Source organism: Ctenocephalides felis, unplaced genomic scaffold (genome assembly GCF_003426905.1).
Source record: "Ctenocephalides felis isolate EL2017-DRISC unplaced genomic scaffold, ASM342690v1 CF-g0.4_SCAFFOLD_00845, whole genome shotgun sequence".
Lineage (NCBI taxonomy): Eukaryota > Metazoa > Arthropoda > Insecta > Siphonaptera > Pulicidae > Ctenocephalides > Ctenocephalides felis.
In genome coordinates, this window is record NW_020536999.1 from 92,244,764 (window position 1) to 92,264,693 (window position 19,930).

Below are 19,930 nucleotides of genomic sequence, written 5' to 3' on the forward strand. Positions count from 1 at the left end.
GTGTATGTATGTATATTTGTCTACAAATGAGTGTATGTATGTATATTTGTCTACAAATGAGTGTGTATGTATATATATATATATATATATATATATTTGTCTACAAATGTGTGTATGTATGTGTATTCGTCTACAAATGTGTGTATGCATGTATATTGTCTACAAATGTTTGTATATATGTATATTCGTCTACAATGTTTGTATGTATGTATATGCGCCTACAAATGTGTATATGTATGTATATTGTCTATAAATATGTATGCATATGTATATTTGTGTATAAATGTGGGAGTATGTGCGTATTTGTGTATATTTTTATAAATATAAGTTTGTGCTTAAATAAATATATGTATATGTATATGCACACCTCTATATAAATGGTGTATATACAAAATAAGTTTGAGCATAAATGTTTATATGTATATGTATTTGCACACCGTTATGTATAAATGTGTGTAAATACAAATAAGTTGTGCATAAATGTATATATGTATATGTATATGCATACTTTACATTATTACCAGGAACGCTTCTAGGGTTCTCAGCGCCCTCATGCCATTTTTTTTTCTAGAGCCTCCTCCCCTATTATTTTACCTGTTTTAACAGTTTATTATTAAAATTATTAATTAATATTTGGCTTTTGAAACGTTTTACTTATTTATTTTCATGCGATTTATTCTATTGAGCAAATCATAGAGAGCAAATAAATTCTTGTCTTTCATTATTAAACATAACCATAGTCCATAACACTGGTACTTCATGTTGGATTATTTTAATTTAATTGTTTATTATTTAAGATATCCAAAATTGCATCTTAAACTTCTCCTAATTCGTGAGAGCCGAATTGTATGTATTCATCTTTACTTTTCCATCTGTTATTTTAAAGTGAAATTTTCTATTTTATTGTATTTTAAAAATATTGTGCAAAGATTAGTAAAAGATGCAAAGAAATTATATATTTCTCGAATGATACTGAAAAAAAAAACAACTATATTGAAAATTTCAAATTCAAAGCTTGTGTTGGCGCCCCCTAACACGTGCGCTCGTATTTTTCGCATGCGTCGCATTCAAGGCAGGACCGGCCCTGATTATTACTTAATTTCATATTTTAAGTGAAATAATTTGTCAAATCCTGTTCATCTGCCATACACATACTGCTTCTTATATTATTTTAATTTCTGGCACATCCCAGCTACTTTTTGGCAATAATAATATAGACATATCATTTTTCTTATTAATAATCATGAATTTATTATACATATTCTAATATTGTCCAGGCTCATAAGTAAATTGAAATTTTTGGCAAATGTCAGTCTTCACTTGTTTTTAATGTCAAACTATGCCTTAAATATTTTCAAGGTCAAACAATGATAAGCGGTTTTTTGCAATTTTTTCCATTTATTTCTACAATCTAACTATATTTCTATGAATCTAAAAAATCTAGAAAATTTTCCGAGCAAACTTCAGGAAGATTCATGAAAATCCGAATAATCATTTAGGAGGAGTATATTTACATACATCATTACAGAAGAATTTAATATATATAACATATATATATATATATATATATATATATATATACATGAAAACAAAGATAATTTGCTGACAAATGCTCCTATCATTGTTCTATAGCATCTGCAATTGATTTGGCTTTGTAATGCTTTACAAACATGTGTATGTACTTGTGTATATATGCCACTAATTGAATAATTGTTGCTCAATTTATATTTATTTTTCATATTGGAATCATAGAATAGAATATCGAGTATTTTATTTTTAATAATAATAATAATAAATGGTAGTGTGCCCGAAGGCAGGTCCATGGTGTGAGAGCCACAACAACAAATGATTTCCTTGCCCTTCATACCATTACCACTATTATCTATCCCAACTTTTTTAAATTTTTTTTAATATATTTTTAATAATATAGAATTAAATTTAATTAATTTATGAATGGTTCAATAACACAATTAGCTATTCTTTTAATAATTAATTCAGAAATTAAAATAAATTTCATAATATAATATACTAATAATCATTGAATTATTTGAATTGTTAATTTGTATTTAAGTAATTTTTAATATTAATATTAAATTATTAAAAAAGTATATTATATTATAAGCTCAAGTTTCTTCAAGTGTTTTGTTTTGTTCCATATGGTCTTGAATGAATCACAAAAACTTTCAGTAAATATATATCTACTTAACAACGTACTTTCAACTTCAATTTTACAATCATTTATTGATTTCTATACATTATCTCTTTTTGCAACATAATCCAACTGCTAATTTCCAGAGCAACCTCAATTATCAATCAAAATTAAGGGGGTTGTTTGTTTTTTCTTTTGCAAAAAATGCAAGGTTTTTGTTTTTGTTTTTCTCGAAATGTATTTATCATAAAGACATGCGTTTTTTTTTAAACAAAAATTACAAAATCATAGAATATTACGAAATTTTCTTTTTTTTTTGCTATCATTTTTTAACCAGGGGCGGCCAAAATCAGCCTTGCAAAATCGATCTTTTATTGCAGTGGTGAACAAATTAAAAAAAAATGTCGATCCGACTTGTAGTTTTTTTTTTAATTTGTGGCACCGCATTGAAAAAAGTCAATTTGAGAAAAACGTATTTAAAGTTTTTAATATAATGTACTAAATACATCATTTAATTTAATGTACTAAATATACACCGTGGTTTTCAAAGATGCTGACACATTAAAAAGGTCATGTGCATGAGGTATTATAATGAAAAAGAGAGCAGCTGGCATACAATAGCTCGCGGAGCGATGAAAAAAACGGTTTTAGAGGATGATACATATAGAGATATGTATATCTATAACTTCGTCAAAAAAATAGATATTGAGATGATTTTTTTTAAATAATTCTAAGGTTTTTAGTTTTCATAATATCAAAAAATCTCAAAATCGAAAAAAAATAAAAACCCAACAACCGCCTTAAATTTAAAATATTATATTTTTTTGCTATATTTTATAAAGGTATAAATGTTTATTTAATGATTTTTTCCAGTGGCGCGTAAAATGAGCGACAGGGTTGGCCAGAGCTCGTCCGCCCCTGCCCCTCGCGCCACGCTGGGGCAGGGGGGGGTCGACCAAACCACTCAACCACTCCAGGTAAATAATAATAAATTAAATAAATAATAATTACCAATATTGAGAATAATCAATCATTTATTAATGTGTTTCTTCTCTCCCCAGTCGATCAGAAAATCATCAATCTCAGATTCCCTAGGCGGTCAGAGCGTTCGGCAGCTGCTGACCGCCGGAGGTCAGTCCAGGACAACGACGAGTGTCAGCAGTGCCAACCATCCATCGATCAACATCAGCAGTGGTTTGAATCCGATTAATGCCAGTGTCAGTAGTAGTAGTAGTGTTTGTGGTGAAACGAACAAAACTATGACGCCGATAAATAGGACTAGTAGTAATATTAGTAGTAGTAGTAGCACTAGTGGTGTGTCGAATATCAGTGTCAGCGGCCAACACAGTCGGGGGCAGAGCCCGTTTTCGAACAGAGTGCAGGGTCTGCAGTTGGGAGGCAGGCAGGTCGGTAGCAGTGCCAGTTTGGAGTCACCGGAGATCGCACAGAGATTGCAAGGTAAGGGATAAGGGATAGATGTGAACATACACAATATAAGGTGTAGTAACAAGAAATCTATTATTTTTCCAATTGTTTTTTTTTATCTATTAAGTCCCATCAGGGATGGGACCAAATCCAAATTGAATTTAAAGAAAGCTATTGCCCAAAAGCGGCCAATGGGAGGAAAATGGTGTTCCACAACACATCATTAGTGACACCAAGTGATTACCATCTGTTCCTTGATATGGTCTTCCGGCCAATGGGAGGAAAATGGTGTTCTACAACACATCATTAGTGATACCAAGTGATTACCATCTGTTCCTTGATATGGTCTTGCGGCCAATGGGAGGAAAATGGTGTTCTACAACACATCATTAGTGATACCAAGTGATTACTATCTGTTCCTTGATCTGGTTCATGGATGGTGAAAAAATCGCTTCAAGAAAGGCTTGTGAAAATCATCTGTATCATTTTTTGCCAATAGGGTTGAGGGCTTCTGATAGACTCACCAAGATACTTCAGGAACTTGGTTGGGAGGTTCTTATAGTATGGACCTGGCACCAAGCAATTACCATCTGTTCCTTGATCTGGTCCATGACAAACGCTTATGCTGGTGAAAAATTCGCTCCAAGAGAACCTTGGCAAATCAACTGTATCATTTTTTGCCAATAGGGTTGATGGCTTCTGATGCTTACCATGAAGCTTCAGGAGCTTGGTTGGGAGGTTCTTATGAATCCACCTTATTGTCCAAACCTGGCACCAAGCCATTACCATCTGTTCCTTGATCTGGTTCATGGCTGGTGAAAAATTCGCTCCAAGAGAACCTTGGCAAATCAATTGTATCATTTTTTGCCAATAGGGTTGAAGGCTTTTCATAGACTCACCAAGAAGCTCCAGGAGCTTGGTTGGTAAGTTCTTATGAATCCACCTGGCAGTCCAAACCTGGCACCATGCCATTATCATCTGTTCCTGATCATATGGTCCATGGCAAACAGTTATGCTGGTGAAAAATATGCTTCAAGAGAGGCTTGTGCAAATCAACTGTATCAATTTTCGCCAACAGGAATGAGGGCTTCTTGATAGACTGACCAAGAAGCTCCAGGAGCTTAGTTGGGAGGTTCTTATGAATCCACCTTAAAGTCCAAACCTGGCACCATGCCATTACCATCTATTCCTTGATCTGGTCCATGGCAAACACTTAAGCTGGTGAAAAATTCGCTTCAAGAGAGGCTTGTGAAAATCATCTGTATCTTGCCAATAGGGTTGAGGGCTTCTGACACTCACCAAGAAGCTCCAGGAGCTTGGTTGGGAGGTTCTTATGAATGCACCTTATAGTCTGGACTTGGCACCAAACGATTACAATCTGTTTTTTGATCTGGTGAAAAATTCTCTTTGAGATAGGTGAAAATGGTCTCAACTGTCTCAATTTTTGGCCAATAGGGATGAGGGCACAATGATATTACCTTCAAAGTATAGTTATTTAAGCCTTCAACATCCATGACAAAATAATAGATTTCTTATTACTACACCTTACATGCTGTTTAATTTGACAACATAGTTTTTTTTTTTTTTTTGAAAATCTCCAGAATTAAATATGAACCCACATATAGAATTATCATTTTATTCATATTTCTTTTCTACATATTTTCTCCGAACAAACTTTTTATGTAACTTATCTATATTTGAATATCTTTATTTTTATATATGTGTTTATGTATTATTGAACATTAATAATAAAATTATAATAACAAATATTTTATTCATAAATTTTTAAAACATATTCTCTTCTATTTATATTTAATATTATACAGATAATTATATATTTTTAATTATATATTTTTCTTATTTCTATATAATTATTATTGTTCATAAATCATAATTGATTCGAACACAATGCATGCATTTTGTTAGTAATTAATTAAATTTCTTAATTAATATTGCTAATTAGTATGTTGAGATCGAGATGCTTCTCCATATTTCACTAAAGATTACTTATTTAAATGCTCGAATGGTACATTTTAACATTTCTTCCAAGAAAATAGAAGAAATAAATTATTTTTTTATATCATTTGCCTATTGTGGTACAAATACAGATTATAAAAAATAAGTTTTTTATGCAAACATCCATTCAGTTTTTAGATAAAAAAGTTATTGTTCACTTAAGAAAAAGGATGATTGCTCTCACCATTGCTTTCAAAATGTTATAATATTGTTAATAATAATTTTAAAAATAGGCTATAAAAATGTAGTTTATTATAAATTCGTTTATTTAATTTCTTTTCTTTGAATGTCTACGTTTTTTATGTGCACGAAAACCTAAAAAGCCCGTACCACGGAATTCCTGCAAGAAGATAATTTCTGTCTAAATTGGTACAAGAAATCCAAAAAATACAAATCGAGAGAGCATCATGCACTTTGAGGAATGAAATTTGCATTTTTCATTTTTTGACCTGAATTACTGGTCCATATTCCTGCTGCTTTTCTTCCAAGCAGCAGGTGATGCAGCATTCTTTAGATTTGGCCTGCTGCTGGTTCAGGTCTGTTTCTTTGACACCATGAGGCATGCATTGAGTGAAGTCTGATAAGGTCACCAGAACCTTGAAAAAGAAAAAAAGAATTATTTTATATTTTAAAAATATACAAGTCATAATTATGAAATCACTTACAGTATTTATCTGAATACAGTAATTATTGCTACACATACAGTAATCCTTTGTGTAACATAGAGGCCTACGTATTTTTTAGAACATACTTTGGTCATAAACAAAGACACAACGGAATTTACCATTGACAACGGTTACCGAACTATAGCCTGACCTTCCGAATGATTCCGAACCGACCCGAAAACGTTCTATAAAGGAACATTTTTGAAAACTAGTGGTGCATGACATCGTGCCTTAAGGCAAATTACTGGAACTTCCTGTACCGAAAAGTAATTTATTAAAAAAAAACTTGCAAAACTTTGAAGAAATTCGATTTTTGAGAAGTTTTGATTTTGTTGAAAAAAATTTTTTTGGAAATATTGAACTTTTTTTAAGCAATCGCGCTTCATAGCTGATTTTGAGCCGAAATATAAAAGCGCATACGCGCCGCGTAGTCCTCTAACGTGTAAACATTGGTACGGAACCCATATAAATGTACACAAAATTTGTACTTATTATTATAATCATTATAAAATATCTGATAATACGATGTACATATGTCTAATGTTCATTTTTGACCGCCAGATGGCATTTTTTTTACTTTTTTTACTAGATCTCCGAAACCGCTAGACCTGCCTTTATGAAAATTTGATCAGTTCTTCATCTTGTTAATACAAGTAAAATGTTTTTTGAATTATTTAAATCGGACGCTCCGTTATCTCAAAAACTGAAATACCGTTTTGGCACTTTTTGTCCCGTATCTCCAAAACGGCTAGACTTGCCTTTGCCAAAAACTAATCAGCACGTCTCCTTATCAGTAGGAATCGAATGCTTTTTAAAGTATTCAAATCGGTGGATCCGCGTTCGCGAAATCGTCGATGAAAATTTGTATCCGCACACAAACACATATCAATTTTTTTCTGAGATATGCCAAAATGTTCAGAAACCTCTGAAACGTAAATATATTAAAAAAAACGATTTTTTTGCGATTGCTATAACTTACCCTACGGGAAGTTAAAAAAACGAAATTTTTGAAAAAATGCCGGACTATCAGGCGTTCCGGACTGTTGGGCATCGGACCAAGAAATTTCTACCATATTTCTAATTCACAATATTATAATATTTCATGATATTTCTTAATAACCTAATAGTAAATCATATAGTTTAAAAATTCAATAATCGAGTCATTAGAATGTTCTGCAAAATAACTCTTGTCAGTCATGTTGCAAACATTCCTTCCTTTACAATTATAAATATATATATATATATATATATATATATATATATATATATATATATTGTCACATTTTTTTATTAAAATGCTTCGAAACACAATCTAAAAAACAAATTTGCATCAAAAATGCCATTGCGTTTATTTATTGTTTTATAATGTAGTTTAATGAAACATGCTTCAGCGAATCGTCTTTGAATAAATATTTCCCAAAATGTGGCAAAGTCGGGGTAAAAAAACTATTTACTACTAGCGCCTAGTTTTAAATTATTTGGAATTTTTGGAAGCATTTTTGTTGGTTGAAGACGTTTTTTTAAATTTTGGCTAGATTTACCTATATTTATTGAGTCACAATCTGAGCAATTCATTTGCAACTTGAGCCTGGTGCAGTCGAAGCCAGTATTTCTGGTAACAGATTTTCTGTCAAGCTTTTATCTTAAGATGAGTGTATTTAAAAGTAAAATATAACTCTAGCATTTTATTATTTTTTTTATTGTATTCTTATAAATATGAGATAACATCACATAGATTTATCCTAATACATATATGTTTTATGTTTAAATTCCTGACAGAAAATATGTTAAAAGAATTATTGGCGTCGTGTGCACCGGGCTTTAAGCAATATATAAATATATTTATATTACAAACTTACCATGAAAATAGTCACAGCAACAATCACCGTCTTCATTTTACAATAATATTTTCCAAAAATAATCTATTATTATAATTTAATATTTTTATAAATTTGGTCTAATCAATTTCTATCGAATGTTAAAATGAATTATCATCTGGTCTTTATATATACTTTGATACAAATAAGTTCTCATATACATTTAATTTCATATATAAATATTTATATAATAATATGCAGGGTTTGCAAACATTTTGCGTTGGGAATAAAGATTGTGGAAAGAGGATATCGATTTTTAGGAAAGTTATTTCATAAAATATTAAAGTTATTACTTTTATATTAACTGGATGGTTTGAAAGTTACAAGAGAAATAATAAACAAATAAATAAATTATAAAAATAAATAAATAAATGGATTGTACTGTCGACAGCAATATTTTCTTTGTTTTATATGTTAAAAATATAGTTATATATATTATAGTTTAAATATTTGATAGTTTAAAAATTATTAGAAATTCAATATTTATTTTAGTTGAAGTTACAAATCAATTTTTGTTGTTTGTTCACATGTGCATATTAATTTTTCATATTTATATTTTTGAACTATGTTTGCAAACCACTATATGTGAAATCCACAATTATTTCTGGCCAACATGATAAAAAATAAATGAATAAATATTATATTTTACATATATATTAAATTATCAATATTATTAATTTATTAAGCTATTTATTAATATGTACATTTATATATTGAAGAATTGACTGCTTCAAAGATTTTACAAAATACATTAGAATCCCTTGAAGCTTTGAATCATGCTTAATACGATTTCCCGTATAATACGCCTCGTTACACCGGTTCTTACTTAATTCTTTTCTTTAAAAAATTAAACAACATAATATTTTCTCAAAGGTATTTTTATAAAATTTAATAAACACAAGGAAATATATAATAGAGGAATGTTTTTTCATAAATTTATTTGAAAATGTGTTTTATAAAATTATATAAATATGTCTTTATGAAACTATTTATTTAATAATTTATGTTTATAAAAGTATAGTATATATAATATAATATGAAGTGAAAATAGGTATTTGGAGCTTTGATTCAGTATACGTTCATATCACTATTAGAAATATAGTGGGAAGTCCCGTAACGTCGGACGGCACCAAGCACCGGACACTCTATTTAACACGTATTATTTAAGCGAGTATAAATCATTTTATTTTAAAATACAAGTGAAAGGGGCAGGGGCACACAGGTATAGTGACGTTTAAGACGATTAAGTTTAATACGGTGTAGAAATATGTTTTTATAATATTAATTATAAATTATGACTTTTTCAACTTGTAAGAAAATGTTGTCCATCCCTTCAGAAAGAAAGAAATTTCCTGCAACGCAAACGTATAAATAAATAAAATAATTTAATATTTTATTATTATCAAGTAGTTTATTATTTATTTTTGATTTGGTATTTATCGGCGACAAGAATTAATTTTGATCGACCTTGTTTTGCATTTTAGATCTCGCATTTTTCTCCCATTGGACGACGACACGCCTTTGTTTTGTAAAATTTGAATTTCTAAAGTCGATGTTGATAAACTTTCTGATTTGCGATTTATTTCGAAAGAAAAATAAGATGTATTACGTTTTAACACACACATGGATACATACATACTGGATAACCTGAAAATATAGATCAAAATATGTTACCAATTGAAAATAGCCCATTTCCGGCACTGCGGTGTGAAATGGCAATCGAAATTCCCTGAAACGAATTGGAATTTAACTCAGCTCACCGACCTGTCCCAGGGCAGGTACTACCCACTGTCTATTAATATCAATATTAATTTATCCATTATCATTTTCCAGGTAATCCATTAAAACGTCCAGCCCAAGACCCTGCAACCAACCTCACCAGCACATCAACACCCATTAGTGGCAGTTCGACACCAAGACTTCATGCCTCCAACCAGTCTCATGCTGTCAGTCACAGTTTGTCATCGAATGTGGAACCAGTGGCCAGGAAGAGATTGAAAATGACATCAGAAAACGAATGTGATACAAAACAACAGCACCTGCCTCTCACAACACAGCAGCCTGTGCTGCTGGACTTGGATTTGAAGTCAAAAGTCAGATTCATCGAGGAGCAGAATATGAGATACTTGCATAAAATTAGAGACGAGTAAGTGGAATGGAATTTCATGTTTGAGTATGGTTAAATTTATTTAAAAGTTCAAAATGGATCTTAAAGCTGGTGGATTATTATTAACTTCCCGAAGGAGAAGTTTATGTTTTCATCAAAAAATCCGATTCTCTAATTTTTTGTTTTCTCGACGTTTTAAGCCATTCTGAATCGAATGAGACCAAATTTGGAAAATGTGTGTGTGTGTGTGTGTGTGTGTGTATGTATGTGAACAGATTTTTTGCCGTAAATCGACGTTTTCTCGAAAACGGCTGGGCCGATTTCAAAAATTTAAAAACCATTCTATGTATCTCGACGAAAACTATTGTTTGTCATTTTTGTGCGAAGATCGACCAAGCCGTTTCTTTATAAATCGCAGAAATGAAAAATTTTTCGTCTACGTTTTAGCCCGCAATTCTGAATCGATTTTGAAAATTCAAAAACCGTTCGAAAGATATTGGTTGGGAATCGTGCTGATTAATTTTTGGTAGAGATCGGCCGGGCCGTTTTCTTGTAATAAAGTTTTTCAAAAAAAATTTCGACTCTTTTTATGATTATTTTTTTGACGGTGGATACCATAGTCTTCTAGATCATACTAAAATATTACGGCCCTACGACAACTGGTTCAGCTTTAAAAATTCGTCAAAGTTTGCAAAAATTAGTATCGTTTTTTGGCATTTGTCAAAATTAGACTTTTGATCGACGTTTTCTCTAAAACGCCTGAACCGATTTTAGAAATTTAAAAGCCATTTGATGTATTTCGGTGAGGATTATCGTTTGTCAGTTTTGTGCGACGATCTGCCAAGCCGTTTCTTTGCAATTTGAAAAAAAGTGTTAAACTTTTCGTCCACATTTAAGCTCATCCTACTGAACCGATTTTAAAAAATCAAAAACTGTTCGAAAGATAATATTTGGGAATGGTACTGATTAATTTTAGGTGAAAATCTACCGAGCCGTTTCTTGTAATTAACTGTTGAAAAAAAAATTAAGCCGATTTTCATGGAACTTTTTTTGGCGATATACATCATGGTCTTATAGAACTTACTGTAATATTACGGCCTTACGACAAGTAGTTTAATTTTAAAAATTCGTCAAACTTTGCTAAAATTATTATCGCTTTTTTTTAAAGTAGGATTGATGAAGTATGTTATTTATACTTTTTTTTATTAAGTCGATTATTTACACATATCGGGAAGTTCATGTAACTTGCCTCAAAGCTAAATACGAAACCAACTAGTTTAGGATTTTTTTGCACTGACGATCAGCGATTGCGATTTAATATTGCTCCTTGCTTTTGCAGCAGTGCTAGATTATAAAAAATTAAAGGCATGAACCAGCAAAGTTCACAAACAATTTTATATCGTGATTTTTCTAGAATTTGTGCCACATTTAAATATAACTTTATATAACCAATTATCAACTACATATTCATCAATTAATCACCATAATTTTTCTATCTTCTAGTTACAATAAAGATCTGATGGAACTCTATTACCTGACAGTGATAGATGGCAACATAATGGATCTCTTCACCTTCTACCGATCATCAAAAACCCACACACAAGCCTATCTGCAATTTCTGGAACAGCACAGGATCATTTCCAAAGCTGATGACGTCGAATCAGGAGTAGCAGCCTCACAATTGGCAGCTCTGATGTCGAATAAGAGCTCGGCGTCTTCACTTTTAATGGATATTGATAAGAAAACATCGATTTCCAGTGGTAATGATGTATCGAGTAGATTGAGTAGTAGCAGTATGGATGTGTCGTCTATTAATGATGTGTCCATGTCATCGCAGGTTGTTCAACTTAAGACTGGTGAGATAATTGAAACATAATATAAAAATTGGTAACACTTGACATTGTTCTAACAAAAAAATGGTTTAATGAATTTTTATGATATCAAATATTATTTATGTTGTATATTTTTTTGTATTTAACTATGATTTTAAACTGCACTGAGATGCTGTAAGGCATTATTTTATGAAAAATGTGATTAATTATTTAATTTTAATGAATGCTTTTAATGAATTTTTATAATATCAAATATCTTGTTTATGTTGTATATTTTTTCGTATTTAACTATGATTTTAAACTGCACTGAGATGCTGTAAGGCAATATTTTATGACAAATATGATGAATTATTTAATTTAGTACAAATTTTCCAAATATTTGATTCAGATCAGATTGATTTTTAAAATTGCAAATAATAACATACATTAAATAAATGACAAAAATACTCTTTCAACGCTCCTTGGTCTATTTATTACAATTTCGATTTTAAAGTGTACTGAGATGCTGCAAGGCAATATTATATAGATAATAACTTAGTGCATTTAATTTTGTACCAGTCTGTCTAATATTTCATTCTGATCAGACAGATTTTTAAAATTGGATATGGAATACTAAATAAGTCTGTCTTCAAATATTCTTTGCGCTCTGATCTATTTTTTATTTTTTCTCGCGATTTTAAAGTGCATTGGGATGCTGTAAGGCAATATTATATAAAATACCATGTTTGTGTATTAAATTTTGTGCAGAAATATGCCAAAATTTCTATTCTGATCGTACCGATCCTTTTTGTTGTAAACATATTAAATAATTGTGTTGTCAAAATGATGTTTTTGCACATTCTGATCTATTTTATATTTTCAATTGCGATTTTAAAGTGTACTTGGATGGTGTAAGGCAATATTTTATGATAAATATGATTTATTATTATAAATATTCCGTTTTGATCAGGCTAATTTTAAAAAATCCAAATAAAGTGTTGAATAAATCGTCGTCGAATGTTCTTTTAACGTGTTCTGGTCTAATTTTTATCTGTAATTGCAATTTTAAAGAGTACTGAGATACTGGAAGGCATATATATATTAGATAAAATATATAATAGATTATTTAATTTCCTGCAAATTTGCCAAATATTTTGTTCTGATCTGAACGAATTTTAAAATTGCAAATAAAAATTTGCAAAAAATAATTAAAATTTTTGTGATTTATATATGAAATACTAAGTAAACTTTTTATTTGCAATTACAATTTTGAAGTGTACTGGGATATGCTGTAAGGCAATATTATTTATCAATAAAATTGTTGCTCTTTATATGGCACAGAGGGCTTCAATTTAAATTTACATTTATTATTTTATTTTTTAGATATTTCACTAAATTCGAGCAATTTGCCTGACAGGCGCATATCCACATCATCACAAGCTGTTAACAAAAGTTTATCGAGCAGTAATCAAGAACAGATTGCTGAAAAAGCTAAACAAGTAATATTTAATTAACAATATTAAACTATAAACTTAAAAAAATTGACTCATAACTTGGCAGGACTTTCTCTACAATTTTTGTATTTTTTTTCTGTTTTCAGGAGGCCTATGTTGTCCAAAGGGTGGCAGAACTTCAAAAAGAAGGCCTATGGTCTGAAAAAAGATTGCCTAAACTTCAAGAACCCACAAGAAATAAAGTACACTGGGATTATTTATTAGAAGAAATGTTGTGGCTGGCGACTGATTACGCACAGGAACGAAAATGGAAAAAGAAAGCTGCCAAAATGGTAAACTGATGATAAACTACTTAACTAAAAGTGTAATAATTATATATACACAAATAAATTTGTATAATGATTCTAATTCTTTTTCTAGTGTGCGCGGATGGTCCAAAAACACTTCCAAGACAAATCTGCACAGGCGCAAAAAGCGGAAAAATCCGAAGAGCAGCATCGAAGACGCCTGGCAGGTTTCATATCAAAAGAAATCAAAATGTTTTGGTCAAACGCCCAGAAAATCGTCGAATTCAAACAGAAGACGAGGCTGGACGAGACCAGGAAGAGGGCTTTGAACCAGCATCTGAGTTTTATCGTCGATCAGACGGAAATGTATTCGAAATCTTTGGCCAAGGGGATGAATCAGAAGAAAGCTGCACAACCTTCGAATGAGGGAGACGATTCTAGGAATATCAGTGACGGTAAATAAACATTTGCTTTATTTATATATAAATAGTTTTCATATATCCTTTTTCTATATATCCTTTTCCTTTAGATGAATTTGTGCCATCAGACCAATCCCAGAGCGACGACGAATCCACGATCGCCCAAGAGGAATTGGCAGCAGCAGCAGCCGCGGCTGCAGCAGCTGCCAACGTCTCTTCTTCCCGCAGCAGTCGAAGTAATACGGCTGCTGCTGCCTCGAAAATAGTGGATCCGGTGACGGATGAAATTGAAGCTTTGAAGAAGGAATCTGAATTGGATCTGGAAGATGTCCTGAACTCCTTGCCAAGTGATTACTTTGCTAAAAGGGCGAAGGAGATTGCTGGTGAAGAGGGCAGTGGGAGTGAGAGCGAGGCAGAGGAGGAGGAACAGGTGATAATTGAATTTAATATTAATAAATGTATTTATATAAATGTTGAATACACCAGACTCTGTGGATAATAAAGCGCAGCGTGATTTTTAAATATAGTTGTATATTTGCTATGAATTTGCACTGACAAACTAACAGCAATTGCAATTTAATATTGCTTCTTGCTTTTGCAGCAGTGCTAGATAAAAATGAAGGCATGAACCGACGAATTTCACAAAGAATTTATTTTTGTGATTTTTCTTTTTAGTGCTACATTCTTAGGTTAATTGCTATTTATAATAATAAAATCATGTTATCTTTTATAACTAATAATCATTTGCGTCAAATGAGATTGAATGTAAATAAATTGGATGGAAGGAAAATAGTAATATTTTGAATTCAATGGTACAAAAATATTGTTTGTCTTAACAATTCAGCAAACAATATTTGTTATTGATATTTTATTTTTCATTTATATTTATTTTCTATTATATTACATCTATATCTTTATATATATGCATTTATTTATGTATATATAATAATATAGTGATTCAGCTTTTATTTCATTAATTTTTATTCTATTCTTTTCAAATATTATTTTATTGTTTTTAGAAATCAGATGACGATTCAGATTTCAATGGCTCGGACAAAGAAGCAGCTGATATTGAAGACACAATTGATGCTGAAGAGAACATCGAGAAGGATGAAGGTGATTTGGATCATAAAGCTGAAATTGACATGCTAAAGGTGAGTTACTCAATAACCAGTTTTACATCCTGAAGTTTATTATTAAATGATGCAAATAGGACTACAAATAAAGTGCAATAAATTACAAAATTAATTATATAATCAATCACCAAGCATTGAATAATGTTCTACATTTGTAGTCACAATTAATTATCTATTAAAATTAGCTATAATTAATATTTATATAATAATTTATCATATACCTGATAAAATTATCTACAAAGTTGGTTGAACAATTTTAGTTTTATAAAATACACATTTAAAAATCAACTTTCAAATAAATTTTATGGTTGCTGTGTGTAATTCAAATTTCTTATAATTTAAATCATGATTAATAAACTATTTATATATATCTACAGTAATTAAAGTACATAGCAAAATTATAGCTTAAAATCATCTACAAAATATATATATATACTTCTCAAATATTATTTATACTACTATATTTATATCAAAGATTTGATAAAATTTACTTTTAATCTTAAGTGCATTTTAAAATATTGTTTGTTTTATATACAATTGTTTATAAATATTCATAATAAATTGAGTAAGATTAATAATATAAATAAAATAATTCTGATTTATATAAATAAAAATGTATTACTAAATATTAATATTCATTTTAATTATTTTATATGTAATTTCTCCTTGTATTACTATTTTTATTTTTACTTTTTTTTTTAATTTTATTTTTAACCAGTGCAAATAAATTATATGACATGATTTTTAATTGTGAAGACAATTTTATTTAACCATCTATTTTTTCTAGGATGATGCTGAAATGGATATTGATGAATTAAGGAAAAAATATGGAATGCCTCCAACGATACAACAGAAATCTCCTAGAAAAGATAAAGAAGCAATCAAAAAGCCAAAAGAGCCTAGTCCTGCAACGTCAGGTAAAATATTATCATTTATTTTATAAAACTGAACAAATGTAGAAAAAAATAATTAAAAACAGTGCTTTCTTGTTTTAAATGCTGTAAAATTATTATTTTTTGTAAAATTAGTATTTTTTGGTTAAACGTTATTTTTTGTTAATCAAAATTGTAACAGTGTTATTTACAAAATTGTTGTGTTTTGTGTTGTACAAAAAAGCAATAATAGTAATAGCTTATGACTTTGAAAACATTAATTTTTAAATTTCTTTCTTTTATGTTTATGCTTTCTCTATAACAAAATTATTTTCAATTGTATTATTACTTTTGCCTGGTTTAAACATATCCTTTCTGATCCATAACTCAAAATAAAAACTATTATTTTGGAGTTATTTTTATAATTAATGAAAGGAATATAAATTGAGTGAGACAATTACCAACCATTTGTTTATGGACAAATCAAACAAATGGGTGCTGAATCACTACAAATTATTAATATTTTCAATTCATTTGCAAAATTATACTTTGTATTAAATTTATACTTACATGTGGAATTTTTAATTGCAGATGATGAAGATAGTTTGGATTCGATGTCTGAAAGTTCCTTCGGAGATGAAGATCTTGGACTGAAATCAATCTTGCCCAGTGATGAATCTAAAGTTAAAGAAGAGGTAATAATAATAATTATAATAATAATAATAATATATATATATATATATATATATATGTATCTATCTATTTATTTATTATATTTCAGGATAAAGCTGATGTTATTTATATTATTTTTCTGTAATTATTAACTAACAATATTAGTATTATTTAGTTTATTTAAAAAAAAAACTGTTTGCTTCTTTTTGTCTCATTAACAACTTGGATTTCGAAATATTTCGAAAAAGTATCTCAAGAAGGAAACATCCCACATAGTAATAATATTGAAAAAATTACATGAATAATAAAAAATGACAATTTCTGCTTTATGATCCAAATTACCTTCATCCTTCTCGATGTTTTCCTCAGCATCAATCGTGTTATAGTTACTAAATTATAGTTTAATTACAGAACAAGATAATTATAAATAATAATAGGTATCCAGAAAAAAATAAACTTATTTATATTAAATTAATAATTAATATAATAAATTAATGTTTATTATATTAAACATTATAATTTAAGAAATATTAATTTGCCCTACTAAATTTTAAATCTGTCCTTTTTCCCCAGGATGATCGTTCAGAATCGAATGCAGACAGAGACCAGGACGAGCTGATGGACAATGTAGCTGCCTTGGCTCAGAGTATCCAGCCGAAAGGAAATACTCTGTCATCTACAAGTGTTGTGACACCAGTGCCATTTTTATTGAAACATTCGTTGAGAGAATATCAGCACATTGGTTTAGACTGGCTGGTGACTATGTCTGAGAGGAAATTAAACGGTGAGAAGATAACAATAACATATAATTATAATTATATTATAATGATAGTTATGGAATTGTGTAAATTTGTGGTAATTCAGTCTCTTATTCAAAATTGTTGTTTTTTGTTGAAATTTTGATATCTAGCTGATGTACTGGATGTATTTTGTAGTTGTCTCTATTGTTTTTAGATATAAAGATTTAATTTGTCTGAATTTTACAACTTTTTATCAAATTTAAATTTTAACAGAGTTTTGTTCTGGGTTTATAAATAAATATGAATAGTTTTTTTTTAAATTCTGTTTAAGGCTTGGAGTACATCATGAAACTGTTTTTTTATTGTTGTGAGATTTGTTAATTTGTTGCTGATTCATTTATAAAAATTTACTTATTACTTATTTTATAAGTTTTGAGACTAGAACCTTTCAGATCCATATCTCTAAATGTAATTATTTATTTTAGAGATATTTATTTTTTTAAGGAAAGGAATAGTAATAGGTGAGACAATTACCAACCATTTGTTTATAGATTTCTTGAACAAATGGGTGCTTAATCACTACATTTATAATTTATATGTTTATATAAATTTACTTAAGATTTTAGAATTGTATGTTACTGATATATTAATTTTTATTTTCAGGTATACTAGCTGATGAAATGGGTCTCGGAAAAACCATTCAAACAATTGCACTTCTTGCTCATCTTGCTTGTGCTAAAGGTAATTGATCTTATTATTATTATTAACAGTTACTTGTTAAATGCAATAATTGTAGAAAATTATAGTTATAACACTATTATCATGAATCCTTTCAGATCCATATCTCTAAATGCATTTATATATTTTAGAGATATTTTTTTATTTAAGGAAAGGAATAGTAATTGGTGAGACAATTACCAACCATTTGTTTGCTGATTTATAGATCAAATGGGTGCTGAATCACTACAATAACTTCATCTTCATATATTATTTAAAAAAAACTTATTACTAAAATTTAATTTACATGCAATATGGGAACCGAAAATAGAATGGTCTAGAAATTTTTAGTGAATTCATGTTAATAATAATTTATTATCATTGCTTCATACTATTCACAATTGACCACATTTTTTATAATTATTTTTCAATGGAGAAATATATAAATTCACAATATTTACAGTTGGATTATGGAAACTAACTTAAATCACAAAATATTTGATCTAATTTTGAAATATTTTTGGAAATGTCAATTTCTATTTTAATTTATATTTTTTTTCAGACTATCTACGACATTTTCAGACAATCTACAATGTTTAAACAGAATCTCAACATTTCTATAAAATTTAATATATTTTGAAACAATTTACAACATTTCTAGACAATTTGCAACAATTTTAGACAACTTGCAACAATTTTAGACAACTTGCAACAATTTTAGACAACTTGCAACCATTTTAGACAACTTGCAACAATTTTAGACAACTTGCAACAATTTTAGACAACTTGCAACAATTTTAGACAACTTGCAACAATTTTAGACAACTTGCAACAATTTTAGACAACTTGCAACAATTTAAGACAACTTGCAACAATTTAAGACAACTTGCAACAATTTTAGACAACTTGCAACAATTTTAGACAACTTGCAACAATTTTAGACAACTTGCAACAATTTTAGACAACTTGCAACAATTTTAGACAACTTGCAACAATTTAAGACAACTTGCAACAATTTAAGACAACTTGCAACAATTTAGACAACTTGCAACAATTTAAGACAACTTGCAACAATTTAAGACAACTTGCAACAATTTAAGACAACTTGCAACAATTTTAGACAACTTGCAACAATTTTAGACAACTTGCAACAATTTTAGACAACTTGCAACAATTTAAGACAACTTGCAACAATTTAAGACAACTTGCAACAATTTTAGACAACTTGCAACAATTTTAGACAACTTGCAACAATTTTAGACAACTTGCAACAATTTTAGACAACTTGCAACAATTTTAGACAACTTGCAACAATTTTAGACAACTTGCAACAATTTTAGACAATTTGCAACAATTTTAGACAACTTGCAACAATTTTAGACAACTTGCAACGATTTTAGACAACTTGCAACGATTTTAGACAACTTGCAACGATTTTAGACAACTTGCAACGATTTTAGACAATATGCAATAATTCTAGACAATATGCAACAATTTTAGACAACTTGCAACATTTCTAGATAATTTATGTTTTGAGGTAATCTCAACATTTTTAGACAATTTAATATTTTTTCAGACAATTT